At 40.6% G+C, this 7708-nt stretch overlaps 1 pseudogene; it reads left to right on the top strand.

Annotated features, from left to right (window-relative positions):
* Window positions 1–7354: 7354 nt before the first annotated feature.
* LOC126191635 (5S ribosomal RNA) lies at window positions 7355–7472 on the top strand (annotated as a pseudogene).
* Window positions 7473–7708: the final 236 nt, after the last annotated feature.

The following is a 7708-nucleotide window of genomic DNA, read 5'->3' as shown; positions in this document are numbered from 1 at the left end:
TCTAGGGGTCGATGGCTTCTCTTAGTAGATTAAGGCAAACGCAACAATGGTTCCTTAGGAATAAAACTCTTTCGATTTTCTCTCCAAAGCGAGTCCTGTCTCCCATTACCTCTCCGTCGATGAAAGTGGAAGTTATACGTGCATAATTCCTACTTGTTATTTTTATTAGAGTTACAAAATGAATATAAACAATAACAGTAATAAAAACTGTTGTGACAATGGTAGTGGAATGGAAAAATTTGGAATCCACAGGACTTCTCTTTGAAAATTTGCGTATGAAGCTTAACAGGTAAATCATTGACACTAATGATAACAGTCAAAAGACCACAGTGACTACAAAGAGTCTGCTCCTAAGGATAACAAAGTAGTTCCTGTAATCTCGATATTTACTCTACAACTCAGTGAGCCACATGTAATATGGCACTACACACGTAGGAACTAAAATGTAATCAACATTTTACGCCCTCAGCATACATTGTTCTCTCATTAACTACTGTCTATACTTGTACGTAGAAAACTAGACTGATCAGCCAGAACATTACGACCATCTACCTAATAGCCGGTATGTCCACCTCTGGCACGGGTATCAAGGGCGACGTGTCGTGGCAGGGATGCAATGAGGCGTTGGTAGGGCTCTGTAGGGAGTTGGTAACACATCTGCACACATAAGTCGCTTAATTTCCGTAAATTCCCGTAAATTGCACTCTGTCCAGCATTAAACTCTAATGTTAGTTCTGCTATACTTGGTCGCCCGTCCTGTTTTACCAGTCTGCCCAGCTTACGACCACCAACATCTGTAATGAGGGGTGTCCCCGACAAGTCATGCAGTTTCCGAAATGGACGTGACAAGCCTCCGGGCCGACACAATCAGCCCTCGGTCAAATTGAGACATGTCGCAGGTCTCCCCCATTCTACGCACGAACGGCACGCTCACCGATACTAGATGCACCGTGAGTTTGTCTGACTAGCAGTCATTCCTCGCCATGTGACGCTGCTATCGCCTGGACGGGTTTATATCGACAGTGGGTCGGTGGCCATAACATTCTGGCTGATAAGTGTCTGTGGGTATGAAGTAGTATGTATGTAAACACACTTAGCAGCTGGTCATAACAGAAGCGTGACGAGTGTCTTTGCAAGTGGGACACAAGTGCTGCAATTCACTGAACTGCACTGGCAAAATAACAATTGTCTAGCAAGTGGATGTAACCTCAAACGAGTAAACAAAGGAATGAATAGCACGACCATAATGCTCAGCCTTAAGGGCGACTGAGAATTCAGAGAGAGTTCATGAACGCTGCTACTTATACTGTGGCACCTATCCCCTTGATTTGTTATGACGTTAAATTTTACTTTCAGGACTAATGTCACAGAGGAAAATGCTGTTGCAGAAGGCACGTTTTTGTTTAATTTTTTATTTACTTCACCTACAGCAAGGAAGAGTCGTTTGGAACATTTATGGGGGTACGACATGAGCTATATGTGCAGTTTATACATATGGATCACCTAGACGTAAGGATTTTGTCACAGACTGGAGTATTCTGCAATGTTCATGGCTGTACAGTTAACTTCAACCCGAAGAAAATGACTCAGCTGTTATGTCCCAAAAATAAAGTAATGAAAATGTTTAAGAATATTTGGGTAATTTAAAGATATTTCGTAACTACTTCTACACCTCTCTGAGGACTTTTGTGTGAAATAATAACGCAAACGCAAAATGTTAATATTTGCACCATTTTTCGTCAGTTGCAGCTTATATTTTCCTTTATTATATAGATAAAATCTCATTACAAATATACTGTATATTATCGACCTCTGAAGTGGCTAGCACGATTAGGCGAAAAAGTTTGGTTCAAAATGGCTCTGAGCACTATGCGACTTAACATCTATGGTCATCAGTCCCCTAGAACTTAGAACTACTTAAACCTAACTAACCTAAGGACAGCACACAACACCCAGCCATCACGAGGCAGAGAAAATCCCTGACCCCGCCGGGAATCGAACCCGGGAACCCGGGCGTGGGAAGCGAGAACGCTACCGCACGACCACGAGATGCGGGCAAAAAGTTTGGTAAACACACGTAAATTCAGTAGTAAAGGACGGAATATACTCTTATCTCTATGATAAAACACAATTAGATTTTTCACAGATGATAACGTCATTTACCGACTTGTAAAGTCAGCAGATGACCAAAATGAATTGCAAAATGATTTAGATAAGATATCTGTATGGTGCGAAACGTTGCAACTGACCATGAATAAAGAAAAGAGTGAAGTTATTCACATGAGTATTAAAAGAAATCCGCTAAATTTCGATTACACGATAAGTCACACAAATCTGAAGGCTGGAAATTCATCTAATACTTAGGGTTTACAACTACAAATAACCTAAACTGAAACGATCACATAAATAATGTTGTGGGTAGAGCAAACCAAAAACTGCTATTCACTGGCAGAACACTTAGAAGGTGCAACAGGTCTACTAAAGAGATTGCTTACACCACGCTTGTCCGCCGTATTCTGGAATATTGCTGTGCGGTGTGGGATCCGCATCAGGTGGGACTGACGGATGGCATCGAAAAAGTTCAAAGAATGGCGGCTCATTTTGTACTATCTCAAAATAGGGGAGATAGTGCCACAGACATGGTACGTGAATTGGAGTGTCAATAATTAAAACAAAGGCGTTTTTCGTTGCGACGAGATCTTCTCATAAAATTTCAATCACCAGTTCTCTCTCTCGATTGCGAAAACATTGTGTTGCCACCCATCTACATAGGGAGAAATGATGTTCATGATAAAATAAGAGAAATCAGGGCTCGCACAGAAAAATTTAAGTGCTCGTTTTTCCCGCGCGCCGTTCGAGTGTGGAACGGTAGAGAGCTTGAAGGCGATTCGTTGAACCCTCTGCCAGGCACTATATTGTGAATAGCAGAGTAATCACGTAGACGTAGACATTTTAGTTCATGGCAGCTGTTAACAATAGAAGGGATACACAAAAAATCGAAATGGCAGGTAATAACTCCCGACTTACGACACAAAAAACTAGGATACGGCCATAAAACGTAAAATTAAAAGGTACTTCAGTACTGCATTTGATAGTTTATAGATATGGGAAAAATGTAAGGTGAAACAAATAATTTTTCTTCCTTAAGTGTGGGCGGTGTTCTACAGTAAGATAATGGAATAGCAAAGTGAATTGTATTCGTCACAGTGTCTAAATAACTTTCAGAATGTTGTTAGTTACACTGTGCTTAAGGTCGGCCACGCCAGAATATCTTTTTTCAGAATATTGCGATAGGAAAGCCTTCTACTGCTCAATACAAACAAACTTCGCCTCCAACTAAACACACTTTTAATTTACCTTGAACAGCACCATGACTTGTACTTTTCCATAAGTCTCTTCCACATAGTTACGAAAACGTTAGGTACACAGCTCCTAAATTTATTTATTCTATGAATTCGTTCAGTAGATTGCTAGGAATGTACCATTTTAACGTATTTTCTAAATGTATTACCACCACAAGAAATAAGCTGATGCACTTTAGCTTATTCTTCTTTCGATACTCTTGAAATTTAATAAGCCGCACAAGAAACATGTGTGAGCTACATGATATTCAGGTCTGGTAGGAATAAAACTTCACCGATCCCCCATGTTTGCTAACATTACATGGGAGTAGACGAACCTATCGGGAGACGTAGAATTTAAAGGTACTGGACGCCCCATTAGTTCAGTGGATGGACAAACATAGGTATCTCATATTCCGAAGATGTAAAAGTTCTTTAAATTTGTGAACGGTTGATTTACTTTAACTGAAGGATAATGATACGAAATAAAAATGAAATCTGAAGATACCTTAAGCGAAAGTTTAAATTCTATGAGAGTGTTACTATGGCCATTTGAATGTGCAGTGAAGTATCTGAAATAAAACCAAAGTCATGGTTCACACATAAGTGGGGAATACGGCAAGGGGCAAATCGATAAATCTGAATTTGATTACTAATTCGTGAAAGTTTTTTGAACATCTCTGTTGCTGGTGTAGTTATTCATACAACGATTCTTTACCCATTTTCGGTGTTTCAGGTGAATTCGACACAAGGTAATTAGAGGGCAGCTGTCAGTACTTGTTATATGATAACACTCCAGTGCTGCTTCAGAACCTTACTTCGTTGGATTTATGAGCTCAGATACAGTCTTAGTTTCAGGATGGCTACATTTATTTGTATACTTTTACTAGAATCTGAAAAGGTCACATGCAAACAGCACTATTGCACTGTTACTTAACAACACATTGCACGCATTGTAAGTTGTACTTCGTTAACTATGTCATATATAACTCCTTTTCCAGCAAAAAGTTCCAGTTTCCTTCGCAATAACCGGAATGTTGAGACGCCTTGCTGTCGCGAGTCAAAATACTTCGAACTATACAATAATTTCGAAATCAGTTGCAGCTTTGAGCACTCCTCCTCTGCGATAGTACGATACCCTGTAGGTACCTCTCAAAAAACTGCGAGCGTCTCACATGGAAAATTTTGGCCTCCTAAGCCAAACAGTGAAAATACAGCTACCGAGTTTTGTGAAATTCACAACAATCACATTACACGTCTCACGGCTAAAATCAAAATAATCGCCTACAGTAATTGTACTTAAATAAATTTCTGTAGCAGTGACTAGTAACGCATATTCTTCAATCCAGCAAGGGACTAAAATAATACTCTGTTGTATCGTCAGTTGACATCTAACGAACTACGTAATTTTCCTGATCGTACTGGTTGCGTACATTTCGTACAATATAATTAAAACGGGCGGGAAATCAACGGTGGTCGTTTTTAAAAGAGTTCCACACACGTCTACCGGTGACAATCTACAAAGTTCCAATAAGAAGTCTAAATGACATTCCGCAGTACACACTCTCGTAAGAAACTCAGCCCAGGTAAGAGTAGTCCAAGTTGACAATGCTCTGGCTTCATCTTGCTCATCTGTAGAGCACCTCCCACGGGATTCACTATTACAAGATATTCTGTTATCTTCGCTCCCGTCCAGAAATTGCCATCCTGCGACGTGAGAACGCATTACGTCTTTACTAAACTGATCAAAAGCTGTGACCGAGGTGATTTCATGTGGAGGTGACAGCCGGCGCTGTGTGCGCCCCTCCCCTCCTAAGGCCAAACAGGGGCGAATTCTCTCGACCGGGGGTACGGCACTGTGTCGCAAGTATGGTGAATTATTGGGGAAGACGAGAGCCTTCGATAACACCCGTCCACTTTGACAAATAACATCATCACAAACCTCAAGATGAAACACAAATTGATTTAGAAATGTCTATCAAAACGTCAAAATCATCAGATCCCATAAAACCAAAGTATTAAAATCAAATTCAGAAACATAAAAATTGTGAATAATAGATATGAGCATTACGAGTAAACTGTGGCAATTTGGGGAGTTATGTTCTCAAGTAAAAACCACAGAATCCCAAAAATACTGAAGTATACAAAACAAAACAACCAGAAGAATACGATGAAGAATAGTACGCAGAGGTTGGCATCGAAAATGCAAAAATAAAGCATCAAATTAGAGAAATTCAACTGATATCGAAGACATCACACGATATATATATAAATTAACTGAAAAGCCAGACACCAATACAAAAAACCAAAAGGCAATATCAGAACAGAAAGCGGAAAAGTAATACCAGTACAGGTAGCCAATGTCACGAAAGGTAACGAAATACGGTAGCAAGCACATCACTTACCTACATAGCTCGAGCGAACACTCCAATACCGATACAGAAAGCAAGAAATTACAGAAATGGACAAAATGCAGTAACATGGGTTCACCAAAACACCTCAACAGAAAATCGCAAAATCCCTGAAATTACGCGTAAATCTCTGTGTTCTTAGACGTGAGTTGTTAAGCACTAAACTGGATTTGGCGAATTTATTTTGTAGGGCGTACAGTGTGGGCAACCAAAATCAACCTATTCTGCTACATCTTTGTAGATTACTTTCAATTACCAACATCGTGTTCTTCACACTTTACGTTAGAATAACCAGTCTTCATTTACAATAACCTTTTGAAGACTTACGTTTTTCTTAATTGTTGATGTATCAGCTTTCCTTATTCAGTCATATTACTATTACTATTCACTAAGTTATTAATTTCATTACATTACAGGTTGGCTCACCTTTGAAAAAATATGTGTAGAAGTTCACATAAGTTGTAATCACTGTGTACTCACGTTACCAAGACAACCAAAGATAACGTTTGATATCTAGTAGATTAGGAGCGTAAGCGGAGTACAACGTAAACTCGTCCTTTTGTTAAGTAACTAAATTTGTGGATTCAGTAACATGCCTACTCCATCAAAATTTGCAACACTATGTATATATCCAATACAGATTACAAACACAGCATAAAGTGACAATACTAACGCCCATAACGAAAACAAACCAACGCTCCGCACACGTAGGACGCCACCTGCCCCACCACCAATACATCACAGCTCAAGCCTGGCAGGCGATATCGAAGTTTCACGTTGTGCAAATTACTGTTTTGTCATATCTGCTGCGTTCTGTCTTTCTCACGTCACTTTATTTTACTTGTTAAATTAATGCCATAATATTGCAGCTCAGCACTGCAGTGACTGGCGATGAGTGTCTCGTGCCGACAGAATGTTGTCTACTGAAACAACCACCAGTCTCTGCAGTTGATACTCTTTTTTCGTTTCATCCTGTTGGCAGCAGACATCTCCATACTTGTAATACAGGAGGCATCTGATACAGAATATGTGTGACGCTGAAACTCACGCAGTTTTGACGTTCCCATAGTTTCCGCTTTGGTTATATGTTGTCTGAAGGGTCTATACGGATAATCTCGTTTCTCTATTCACCGCACAGCGCTATGCTCTGAATTCTGTTCCTTTTGTGCAAAATGCTGCTGTTTCTGCAACGATTCCTGGTGTCGCAAACCTACTAACAAGTGAATAACCCAAGAAGCAATAGCCCAAATTATCTTTCCCAGTCTAACATAAATGACCACTTTCAATCGCACCAGTTCCTTGCCATGTTGCACAGCGATGAGAACTTACATTTGGTGAGCCATGGGCTACCTTTACTGTATACAAATTTCTAATACTTCTAAAACATAAATGACACACAGGAATACACTTAGCCGGAGAGTGAAGTACTGGCTTTAGCTCCTCTTTTAACAGCACTTTCTCGTAGGTAGGCGGCGCAACGAAAGGTACTAAGCGACGGGATAAAAAGGGCACGGAACCTCGTTTTCAACAAAACACACATAGTTATTGGCCATATCACTGAAGGAGTCTGGTTCGTGAAACGTGGAACATGTTTTATGATCAGCCAACGGCCTTGTCACAGTGGTAACACCGGTTCCCGTCAGATCACCGAAGTTAAGCGCTGTCGGTCTGGGCTAGCACTTGGATGTGTGACCATCCGGTCTGCCGAGCGCTGTTGGCAAGCGGGGTGCACTCAGCCCTTGTGAGGCAAACTGAGGAGCTACTTGATTGAGAAGAGGCTCCAGTCACGGAAACTGACATACGGCTGGGAGATTGGTGTGCTGACCACATGCCCCTCAATATCCTCATCCAGTGATGATGAGCTGAGAATGACATGGCCGCCAGTCAGTACCTCTGTGCGCTCATTGCCAATTGGGGTGGAGTTTAGTTTAGAGTTTTAGTTTTATGATCACGCAT

Source organism: Schistocerca nitens, chromosome 6 (assembly GCF_023898315.1).
Source record: "Schistocerca nitens isolate TAMUIC-IGC-003100 chromosome 6, iqSchNite1.1, whole genome shotgun sequence".
In the NCBI taxonomy this organism is placed as follows: Eukaryota; Metazoa; Arthropoda; class Insecta; order Orthoptera; family Acrididae; genus Schistocerca; species Schistocerca nitens.
Note: the sequence above shows the minus strand (reverse complement) of the source record. Positions and strands in the feature narration are given on the sequence as shown.